The sequence below is a fragment of the Brienomyrus brachyistius genome, unplaced genomic scaffold, assembly GCF_023856365.1.
Source record: "Brienomyrus brachyistius isolate T26 unplaced genomic scaffold, BBRACH_0.4 scaffold384, whole genome shotgun sequence".
Taxonomy (NCBI): Eukaryota; Metazoa; Chordata; class Actinopteri; order Osteoglossiformes; family Mormyridae; genus Brienomyrus; species Brienomyrus brachyistius.
The window spans coordinates 77,557-90,000 of record NW_026042659.1 but is presented as its reverse complement, the minus strand read 5'-3'; the positions used below and the strand labels follow the sequence as shown (position 1 = coordinate 90,000).

At 46.0% G+C, this 12,444-nt stretch overlaps 1 protein-coding gene across 7 annotated transcripts in view; it reads left to right on the top strand.

Moving 5' to 3' along the window:
• The window catches only part of LOC125728988 (CUGBP Elav-like family member 4), a 37,384-nt gene extending 31,545 nt beyond the window's left edge, over positions 1-5,839 (top strand). For all 7 annotated transcript variants that reach the window (XM_049005546.1, XM_049005545.1, XM_049005541.1 and 4 more), the window contains exon 11: positions 1-5,839. This exon is cut by the window's left edge and continues 433 nt beyond it. The gene's annotated coding sequence lies outside the window, so the exon portion shown is untranslated.
• Positions 5,840-12,444: the final 6,605 nt, after the last annotated feature.

The following is a 12,444-nucleotide window of genomic DNA, read 5'->3' as shown; positions in this document are numbered from 1 at the left end:
GCGCGCTTATGCTCTCCACAGCTGGCTGGCTTTTTGGTTTTTGTGCCTACACAGGTATCTGAGAGCACTAACTGCTGGGCTTTCAGGGTGAGTTATGCTCTGGACAAAATGGACATAGAAGAGGAGAATCCAGGATTATTTACACACATCATTCCTTAGAAAATAGGGACCAAAGGACTAAATGCTTTTTAAAAGATTATATATATATATATGTATGTATGTATGTATATATAATCTCCAAATTCTCTTACCTTGTAGCTGCAAGTATTACAGTTTAATAGTAGTTAGATTAAACAAACCATTAAATCAGTATCCAGTGGCTGAAATATGGATAACAGATAAGAATAAAGAGCTATAAAAGTTAAGAAAATAAGATGTAAAAAGGAATAAAGATGATTTGTTCTGGTAGCCATTTGCTGTAACAGATAGACTAGCAAAAGTAGCTTTGCAATTTTTCTGGCATTTTATTTTGGTTTAAGGGGGAAAAAAAGAAGAAAAAAAAACTCGTTGGTCTTGTGTAAAGGTGAAAAGTTGAGTTTGGGCCATCCCAGGCAGTCCTGGGTCCTCTCGGGCCATCCCAGGCAGTCCTGGGTCCTCTCGGGCCTACCCAAGCAGACCTGGGTCAGGAAGGACGTAGAAGTTTGGCCACTGGATACCTCGCGCATTTCGGTGTTCATCTCACCACAGCTATCTGACAGCTACAAAAAGGAACTATGATGGGAACGGAGGAGAAGAAAAGCAGGCGGGGAGCAGACACTGCGACTTCCCACGTAGCTCAGTGTTCAAGCGACAATCTACTGAGAAGACCGAGCGAAAATGACACAGTGTGCTTCTGTTTTTTGTTATTTTTTTGTACTTTGACAGGGAACGTGCCGTCATGAAATGTATTTAAAACAAAAAAAAGAACAGATTTTGCAAAGGAGTTCATGGACAATGAAGAGAAAAAAAAGTGTGAGAGTAGGAGTGACTTGATAGCTACTGCAACTGCCAAAAGAGAGAGAGAAAAAAAATTAGGAGCAGAACAACTCGACTGGCGTGGAGTTACGTAACGTCCATGAGCCGGCAGAGGCCAACGGCAGACTTTTCGGGGCTTGAGAACTGGCGGAGCGTTGGGGAGCTGCAAGGTTGGGGGCAAACGGAACTCAACCTGGCAGATCGATCCACACCGGGGCCTTGACCTCTGACCTCTGCCACCCAGATGACACAATACCGGAAAGAGCAACAACACCAGACTGACAGCTTTTAGCACTAATACCGCTTTGTCATTGTATACCTATGCGGGAGCCCCACCACGATCCCAACAACCAGCTTTCTTCACATTTTCTATAATAAGCCTGTGGTAAGACATTCTGATGCTGCATGATGCAGATTTAATTCCAGCCTCCTGTAAATCTAGGCCATTCCAAAGCTGAGAGGTGGGAAAATAACTGGACTCTGCCGTCTTTGCCAGACCGCGCACCGCAGTCCCTGGCCAACCTAGTCGCGGTGTCACAATATAAGAGTATCGCTTCGATGTAAGAATGGTATGTGCCGGCTACCCCCACCCCCAGGAATGTCTCGCTTAAAATGCTGTTATTTATTCATGTATGTGTTGGTTCATCTTGTATTTGGGAGAGTCTTATTTAACCCTTTTGCCGAGGTCGGACTAGAGCTCATAGGTGCCAAACCGTTTTGTTTGTTTTATACTGGCAAGAAGGGTAGACATCTCTCTCGAATTGGGTCACCTTCAAAAAGCACCACGTATAAAAAAAACAAAGAAATTTTCCCTGCCAAACACCAGCGCACTTTGGGTCCTGCCCCCGGCGGAGGCAGGCTGTGGCCAATCGGCGGTGGAGGGAATGAAGCTTCAGTGTGGTCCAGAGCGATGGGAGCAGAGGTAAAGCTGATGTCAACTGCCTAACCCAAGCTGACCTCTGACCCCTAGCCCCTGAGTTGTGAACCTTCCCTACATGGACGGAGAGGGAGGGGGTTGGTGCTTCGTCTCAGACTCCCTGGGACCAATTCCATGTGAGCTGAAGTCCGCGCGTCTTTTTCCGAAACGTGTCTGTCACCCAGACCGTGATTCTCTCCACTGCCCACTCCCCAGCTGTGCACCTGCTCCTCCCTGACGATTTCTGGAAACTCCTGAAACTTCCTCGCCATTCCTGACCGCCGCAGCACTGCTGGAGAACCCGGGCGATAAACTCAAACACAGTTACTGTGTCCCGGAAACCTCCGGGGGAAAAAAAAACGCGCTGCTGCATGTCTTCTCCTAAAAGGTTCTCCTAACATTATGATGCCTAATAGTCTTTTAAGTTCTGTATTTATGAACATTCCTCCTGTATGTATCCATGGCTACTGGCATTGAAGCGCCGCTGTGCTGTGTGTCAGGCCACCTCGCCTCCTGCCAGCTCGGGCCGGCGTATCACCGCTGTTTCTCCCATGGCCTTCGGAAGTTGTTGTAGGTTAGGGTCCAATGGTTTATCTAGCCTTTTTAATCAAATATCCATCCCTTTCACATATGAATTCCTAACGGGTAATTTCTTCCACTTTATTACGCTCGCCATCTCTCCCTCCCTTCCCCCCACTTTCCCTGTGAGACATTTTGTAAAGCCATAATTATATACTTTGAAAAATTGTGAAATCAGCCATGTTTTTTACATGAGTACAATTATAATCAATGTGTCATTGCTTCAGGCTAACGCCGCTTCCAAGTGACAGCAGAGGGGCTCGGCTGAATTGCCACCTGATGCTTTGACACCTGTGATATTTCCCCGTAATCTCTGACAATGCCTGCGATACGGAAATTATTGATGCCGGCTACGTACCTAATGAGCAGAACCTTATTTGTAAGCCCGTCCAGCCACGTGCATAAGCTAGCCTTTCGGAAATGAGGCGGACGCGTCTGGTCGACTCGTCCGGGGTGATAACAGGGTGAGATGAATGTGAGAGAGTATCTTTGTCTTCGGGAAAATGAGCCCTTCAGCATGCCTGCTGGTACGGGCTGTACATGCTACTTTTTCCAGATGATATTGGATTGTTCGGAGATACCAGTGCTAAAAATCAAGTCTAATGGAAATTACTGAAATGAACCTTTTTTAAAATATAAAACACAGAGCAGGCATCAGTCATTTCCATATGGCAGTAAACAGCTTATTTTACAGCTTGTCTGATGTGTATAATTCTTCTGCTAGCCAATAAGCGGAAGGGATATTCATAGCAAAGGTTTCCATATTAATGTAGAGTCGTTCAGATTTATTCATTTTGGATATTTGATTAAAAATGCTATAGTGTTTAAGCTTAAATGAACCAACCCCGATTTGATCTGCCTACTCAGATGCGGGGCTTGACTCGGCTATGGAAATTAATGCGATGGCGCACCTTTGTTAATTTTGCAATTAACAGATGCTGGAATCAATATAAAGGAAACGTACCAATCTAGGGGAGCAAAGGGGAGCTATGTTCAGCTCTGTGTAACTTGGAGGATGCAGTGCACCATGGGATGTGAAAAGGAACTCAGTTTAGGTTTACGTTTTAATGGAGGCAGTTTAACCTGGGCCATGTAGCTAAATATGGCCACCAGAGAGCGTCTCCCGAGCGCCTCCATTCAAAAGCCGCCATTTCTGTTGGTCCTTCGGTCTTTGCTCCTGGCAGAGAAACCCTTTTCTAAAATGTCGTCGTTCTCCCATTATACTGGCATTAAGAGACTCGTGAAACGAGTCGCGTTGTAGAACGCTAAGGAGATAACGAGCGGTGGTGGCGTACAGCCGACCTTTTCTTCCGTTTTACACGCGCCCTCTGTTGCAGCGGTAATTGGATCCAACGGCGGTAATGCGCGGCGCCAAGGATGAGGCGACGTAGTGCGTTTGCATTCTAGCTGTTGCATTTCCTGTGCCGTACGCCAGCGAAGCGAAGGACGATTCCCATGGGGACCTCTTGCAGTCTACACGCAGTCAAAGATGGATAGTGGAGAGTGCTCAACAGCACCCCCTCCAGGGTGGGGTGTATCAGTGTTGTGATGTTTGCTCTTACTCCCAAACATATTGAGTTTCCTCTGGCTCCAGTGAGAACTCTGTCTCCCACCGCCTGCTTACCAAACACCAGCATCCATAATTAGCCTTTATTCCGTATTGGGGGTGGGGGGGAATGATTTGGAAAACAGGCTTAGGAAACGAAATGACATGCAACATTTAATCCGAGTGCTCTTTTCCCTAAGGCGCTCTTATTACGCTCGTACTGAGGGGAGCATGCCGTAGCAACGCAATTCAGGGGGGTCGCGGCACGACTCGCCCACCGCCGACTCGCACGAGGGAATGGTCAGTCTCCACAGCCCTTTGAGGTCGCAGATTACGAGATCACGTCCGGTACCTTCTGATGCATGCTGTATATTTTGCGCACTTCCGAGCAAACCTTAAGATAAGACGCACATTAAGCGTCGCTGCATAATTACACCGGAGTGGTCTGTCAGATTGCTATCTCTTAGCAGCCACCTTCACCTGAGGCGCCTTGCCTAGTTAATAGCGTTAGACTGTATCCATCTGTACCGGGGTGATTAAAGTCACTAGTTCAGCAGTAGTCATTTTAGGATTCCTTCGTTACCTCCCACCCACCCACCCTTCTAATTCCTTAACCACAAATTTGCTCTGATACCCAGGCTTATGAGATGATCGGGTCTTTCGGGAGGATTTCCGTTTTGCACATGCCAACACTGCGAGGATGGGTTGCATAAATAACAGCAGCCTGACGTCAATCCAATCTGTCGGTTTCTCCTTTCACACTTAGAAGAAGCTGATTTTCTGCGTGTGTGTGTGTGTGTGCTGGGTGTCATGAATCAGCTGACTGCTTTTGTAAGAATAATCCTAAGAGTTTGTTCCCTGTAGAAAAAACTGTGACAACCCCTGATTTGACTATGTATGTGCTAAGTATTACATATCAGTGGGTTGTCTTGTATGTAGGGCTGGCCCTGAAGAAACATCGATAGGAGAGATCCAGGCAGGAATTGTTATCTTTCGGACATTCGCATTGTTTTCTTCTTCGACAGTGTAGCAAGTAGAAAGAGTAGGGACGTCTAGTATTAAATCATACATTAAATAAAAAGCACAGGGTGAATTTTACAGCTTCTCTGATTGGCGGCAAACACGTCAGTGTCAGATTCTGAAAGGGAATCGAAAAGTCAATTCCGCAAAACTGCGATTCATCTCAAGCTGAATGTATCAGCGATCGGTCCTGCTGCGGCTTTCAGATCCGACAAACAAACAAGACAAAAGGGCTCCGTCTAACGGCTCAGGTTTTGGTCAGAAACATCCACCTTAGTGACACGTTTCTCTACCGTTGAGTTTGAAGGCGGATTTCATGTATTTAATGAGGTACGTTTTAATAGCGGTGGTCGTAAGGGGTTGGGGAAGAGATAAACCGTTGGAGAGAGACTACCTGATATGGCAGGATCTGTTGGGTCATTCTTCAGAGTCACCCTGCACCCAAAAATAGCAGGTGGTAATTGTCAAAGATATGGAAGCGTCCTGCTAATGGCTGCGAGTGAAGAGCTAATTAAAGAGAACTGTTGCTCAGAGATGGAGGGAAGATGAGCTTGCAGTGGGGATTAATGCTTCCTGTTTAATTGTTTAAGGTAATTTTTATGAAGAGGACTCTGGCAGACGTCCCTTCTTCAAAAAAGGGTGCAACTGACTCCAGCAGAAAGGGGGCGGGGGAGAATTTGGTGGGTCTGTGACAGCAGGGAACTAGGCTGTACGGAAACCCCTCGAAAATCAATAGGATGCTCAGGGTACCAGGCACAGCGATGTCACAGAGGGTGCCGGATTTCTGACCCTCACCCGTCGGCCCATGATGGCCACCGGTGAGGATGGGGTTTGGGGGGGGGGGGGGGGGAGGGGTTGGGTGGGTGAGTGTCCACTCAGCAAAGGCAGATGGGAGTCGCTGAGGTCACAGTTTTTTGGCAAAGTGCTGTTTCTGAGCACTGTGGGAATTCGGTGTGATTCAGTGTAGCGGTGATCATTTTGTACTTCACTAGAGGGAATTTTTAGTAGGAGGAAACAATGCCTTGCATTTATCAGATCATCATGTAGTTTTAAAAGGAGACAGAGTAACAAAAAAAAATGTGCTTGATACACAATTGTCATTTAGCATGATTTATATGTAATCATGTTAAACAAGGATCCCAGGATTTAGTACATCAGTCTTTTGTATTCTTCCATGGAAATAAACAGAGGCCAACTGCAAAAATTCTACACATAACTGCGCTCCTCAGCTTCTGGAGCATATTATGATGTCAACTCAGAATGTATCTATAGCAACAATGGGATGATTGGGTGCATCTCTGGCAAAATTTTCCCTTTAATCCTTGGTTTCAAATTTAGTATGTATGCCACACCTCAATTTGAGACCTGATAGGATCGTGAGGAATCTTTGGGCCAGTGACAAACGATGCGGGAGCAGTATGTTAATTAGGTAAGCGTGCAGTACGTACCTTCCTCTGAGCTGAGCAGGCAAGGAGCTGTACCCTGAAAGGCAGTCATCCCTTCTACTTGACATGCAAGATACAGCCAGGCCACCAGGGGGCACGGGCAACGTAGCAAGCTGGGCGCTGCCATGGCTCCCAAATAGCCCCACCTATGCAAAGATCAGGAGGTGTGCTAACAAAACAAGTGGAGGCCATCTTCTACAAATGCCTGATGCTAACTGATCCACTTCAAAACCCCCCCAGGCCAGAGCTAATGTGCTAGCCTGGGGGCCTGGATGCACTCCTTATAGCGTGCCCTGAGAAGCGCTTTCAGTCAGTTGTGACCCAGCCGTCCTCTGCTTTTGAGGTTACTCCACTTCAGTACTTGTGTATATATAATATAGCTTATTTTTAAATTATGTTATCGACCTTCTTTATAGACCATTACAATTAAAAAAAAAAATGTTAAAAGAGGAATAGTTCATATATTTCACTGAATTTAAGAAAAGGAAACTATGAAATAATTTATCAGAAAACATTAATAGAGAAAATGGATTTTATTTCTTGTATATTGATGTGCTGATGTTGAAATGATTTTATATTCATGGTGAAGAATGCCTGTTTTTTTATTTTTACCTCATTTGAGTTCATGCATCCTTTCATTCTGTTATTTGTCGAGAGCCAGGATATCCCAGCTCACAGTATTTACTTCAATATGCTTTAATGATGCACATAAAATGAGAATTCGCTGTACAGTACCATAAGCATTTCTATTGCCAATTTCTAGAATATCTGGTGTTCAGTATTTAGCGAGTCTTACGTTCAGAAGCTGTCGAAAGCCTTGTTCAAAAGTCAGCGTGCAGAGAACAGATGAATTCTGGGCAGAGAAATGGGAACGCAGATCGACAAAATGGCGTGATGTACTGAAAAACAAAGAAATGCACAGGAGGTGATGGCGAAGTTTAAAACGCTTTCGTTTGAGGATAGCGACTGAAACCTCCAAATTGATTTTCTGCCTTGAATAAGCTTTCAGCCCTAAGCAGTCAGTAGCTATAATTACAGTTTTTAAGTCATGCTCTAGCATTACTTTGTTCAATCATTATTATTTGACTTTGAATGCTGTCGGACTCGAAACAATCGTATTTAGACTCCCAGCATAGTACTATTAGCATCGTTATGACGTCACTCGTTTTCATTATCGTGACTGCTGTGTTTGCTGAAACTGTCTGCCGGAAACGACGTGCTGAATAGGGGGTGGACTGACTGGCTTGACCCCTGTTCAGAATGCCGGCCAGACGCACACGAGGAGGGACTCAGCCTTAAACGGAGACCGCTTTCCCTGAAAATGCTGCCCGCCGGAGCTCATCAGAACCGACCCAGTAGCACCATCGCCTACAGACTCGCTGTCGTTACTGCTCCCACCTCCTCTCTCACGCTGTGCTGGCGATGCAGTATAAACCCCATTGTGTGTTTGGGGGAAAAAAAGCTTAGTGTCTTTGCCTCAATCCTACTACTGACACCATCGATGGCTGGGTCGCCATTTCCACCGGGGAAAGGACCAAATTTACCGTCATCATATAGAAGCGGCTTCATCTAAATGTGGCATAAACTCGAAGCCTTGAGCTATCATCATGGGAGAAGACGAGAATCAGCCTGCACATTTTAAAAAAAAGAGACGTAAAAAACACACATTGCCAGCTTCATTTTAATTTATTTTTTTCTGCTGAATAATAAAAAAAATGTCATATTTTATGGAACTGTTTCTTTGTTCATGAATTTATTTATTAGTTTGTTAACTTTTATGACCTGAATCATATAAATATACGTCTTTTTAAATCATGATTTCTTGAGAAAACGAAAAAAAAAGTTTTTATGTTTATTTTCCTGAAACAGAGTTGTAATTTAAAATAGTGTCGATAAGGGCCTGTCCACCCTAATCTGGAGTCATTCCTACTGTAGTACTCCTGAACAATGTAGTTCTCTAGTTCATTATATTCTGCTTAGACTAAAATAAAGCACAGTCCTGTAGAAGAGAGAAGCCGTGTGATCATTTCTTTACGCCCTCACCCTAACGCCTGCCTGTCGTCGCCACTCGAACCCGCGTGTGGCTGAGGAAATGTCTTGTGGCTCCTCGTGTCGCCTTAATTAGAAGGGGAATGCGTTTAGGACGTGTCGTTATATTAATTGAGATAATAGCGCTAAGCGAATCTGCATACCAAATTAGTAAAAGAGGTTAGAAGCAAATTGTTTAAAAGTGGTTAGGAATGCATAATGATAAGGATGTTAACTGCGAGAGTGGAATTAATGGTAAATTGATTAAAATTGTATTTATTAAAATGATATTCAGCTCAGGCTGAGATCGAACTGCTGTGGCTGAGATGGAAGATGGAGAGTCTTGGTGTCTCCCGTGGGCCAGGCGCTATGGAGTGGGAACCAGAGAGAGCAGCTCTGGGTATAGAGTGAGTGAAGCCCGTCTCATCAAAAGGGCAGCTCCGTAAATCTGAAGCAGTGTGGGCTTGGATTCGATGTGAGGAGGGTGGAGAAGCTTCGAGTGGGTAGATGCTGCCGGGGGCCAACCCCCCCCCCCCCCCCCTCACAACACACATGCACACTGACCTTACTCCTGAGGTCTAGCCCCCTGATCCTCTGTTTCCCCGCGAATCACACAAACCACGTCAGCACATCACTTCACATTACGCCATTACCATCTTCCTGCTCTCCCCCATCTTAATTCTGCTTCCGGAGATCACACCATATTTTTCTCTCCCTGGTTTGTCCGATGCCTGCGACGCACATCACTTTCCCCCCTTGTTTTGTTAAGCTGGCTGCTCAGATAATTAGATTTCCTTGCATATTGTTTACACAAACAATAATGAGTCCGCTGGCTTTCGCTAATGAAGATATTAATGGTCCAGCCACCTACGATTAAGGCTATTATTTTAGTCTGCATAAAGCATCACACGCACGGCGCACAATAATCAGCAACCACAAATCTTTTCTCATGTAAAAAACAAGCCACTTTATCTGTAGTCCAGATAAATGTTACGCTAAATGACAAGGTATATATGATGAATTACCTAGCTGATAATGATAATTATATGACTGATTAAAATGATTAAATAACTGCTTATGTTACTGGAATAAATTAAAGAAAATGGAAAATGGTATATTAGAATGTATTAGAACTGTGGACTTTATAATACTATTAGTGAACGTAAAATGGTTCAAGCCAGACCTACTAATACTAGGCTCTGGAGCCAAATAGCCGGCTGTGGGCCAAGTTCTCTGATGTCCCTGGATACGCAGGAAAACTGGCTGTGGAGGTGCATTTAGAACAGGCCAGACAGCAGTGCTGTTTAACATGGAGACAGGATGTAGACTGGCGATCCACACATCGGCCATGGATGTCATATAGCAGCCCCCGTGTTCAATCCAAATCCCAGAGGCCTACCGCCAATCGATATCCCAGCACATATGTAGCCAAAAAGGGGGGGGGGGGGGCATTACTCTGCCGTCACTCTAATTTGGGGCGTCGGGGGGGGGGGGGGGGGGGGGGGGGATCATCGGCTACACTAGTCAGTACACCTGACACACAGCTGTGTTTAAAACAGACAGTTATTACACTAGGTGAGATAGTGTTTGTTTTACAGGACTATGGACACTGAATTTTTAAGCGGACTGGTTTAGCTGGTATTTTACATCCAACCCCCCCCCCCCCCCCCCCCCCCCCCCACACACACACACACACACACACACACACACACACACACACACACATACATATCCCCCATGCTGATGGAAGTTTTGAAAATGTGTTTTTTTTTTCAGGTTTGAGACGTTTATTAGTCCCGCATCAGCCGGTGAGGGGGGGGCTGTGCCCCCTGTCAGTTGTGATCATTAAATTGTGACGAAAGCACCAAAGGTCACCCGAAGACCACAATGGGGGGCTGACCCATCGACGTGCTCGTTCTTATCTGCTTGTTCCTGGCAGCCGCGTGCCCCCCCCCCTGCATGGCCTCAGAGTGAAGGAGACACCCCCCCACCACCAAAGATTCAGCTAAGAGGTGAATCATGCTGGAGTCGATCACCGGCGTCGCCTCAGAGAGATAAGACTCGAAATTCCATGTCGCTGCCCTTGCAGTCAATACTTAATCTGTCACCTTTCTGGAAAGCTGGAGAAACAAAGCATGGAGGAGCTCCTGGTGGGGTTGGCAGGGGGATGGAACAAGAGCGTCACTCAGCTAGACCAGTGCGCCTTTAACTAAACTTTACTACAGGGACCGGGAGTGTAGCTCAGAATTCTGCCCCTTGGCAAAATGTCCCACCAACACCCCTGACAGAGGCAAAGGTACGTGTCAAAGCGCATACCTACGGTCCAGCCTATGGTTATGCAAAGTTCTACCAAATTACTTTCTTGAAAATTGCTGAGAAACAAATGAATCTTAATTATAGGAGATTATTATATGAACAACCCACTTGTCTTTGATTTCAGAATGTATATTTAATAATAGGTATAAGGCTTCTGCAGACCCGCAGCCCACGCATTCGTGGGCATTAGAGCCAGCAGCCTTCTTCGTGGTGCCGGGGCACGGAGCGCGGTGCTGCGACGGCACGCTCAGGTCAGCTCGGGTCCCTGCAGGTGCGAGCAGCAGCCGACCCGACCTCGCGCTCCGTCACGTCTCTCCGGCAGGCGATAATGAGACACCAGCGCCACCACGGCAGCGAGAAAGAAGGGGGGGGGGGGTGGCTGAGAGAGGTCTCTCACCCACCCCACTCTTTCGGATGAAAGTAGCTCAGCTGAGGAAAAGGAGGGAAGGCCCACGGGGATTGTGGGGTGACAGGATGCGACGTCTCGGCGTTTTATAAAATTAGCGAGCGCGTGTTGCGATGGAGCTTCGTCGCGACGACGCCATTCTGCGGCTTCCTGTAAAAAAAAACGCCCTCCTTAACACAGCCGCCCCAAAGTGCCTCCTGTTCTCAGTCAGTTGCACTTCAGCTTGTCCAGCCAGATCTGCTGCTCACCTCACAGGCTGAACTGGAACCTTCTGGAGCTCCCATTCCGCTTTGGGTGTCACCTACCTAGCTGTCCAAGTCTGTCAGGGCAGCTGTGTTATTCCACCCTTCAAAGGTAGGATGTGTTGGGTGGGTTTCATGCACATCTGAAGACACATTGGGGATGGTCCACTGCCTCAATGAGGTCCAGCTCTATTTACAAACCATATCATCAGCATTTAAGGGCACACATTCCATTGTTCTGCTACTGATGAGATCCTCTGTAAAGACCATGGGATTATCAAGCACCGTTAACCACAATATAAAGGTAACATAGGTTAGGTTACTTTAGTGGTTCCCATTGGGTTAAACTAGCCAGTGATTGACAGCAATATGTATTCCCACCCACTGTAGGTTCTAAACCTGGTCTGTTGAACTACTTCCAGTGCAAGGTCCAGGTGATGCACAAGGGTCACCCCATTCAGAGGTGGAGCTCCTGTGAGCAGTTGCCATGACATTTATATGATTGACAGGTGAGGGGGAGGGGCCACTCTGTTTGGAAACCTGTAGTGAGTTTCCACCAGAGACTGTCACATCTGATCCATGACTTGTTTCTATCTGGGTCCACTTGTGATTCCTTCTTAGCCCAATTCATACAGATCACCTTTAAGCATTTTAAAGTTTTATCTCAGGACTACTAAATGCCATTGTCTCCTTGGCGACTCCCTGCACAGAGAGAAACTGCTGACGCTGCAGACGTATTCATCTTATTGAAGTTGATGCTCTTCAGGAGATTCGAAGCTATTTTCTTAGGGATTGTATGATCTCCACAAGAAGGTGGGAGAACTTTTACTCACTCAGCAACCCATCAGTCCTGACAGCTGGTTTTTGTCAAATAAAACTGGAGAATCTCTACTGGCCAGCAACTATCAGTTAACCACTGACCTAACATTTCTTTTGTTGACCCTTTCAATTCACTTCAATTCAATTCAATATAATAACATACTTGTAGCACA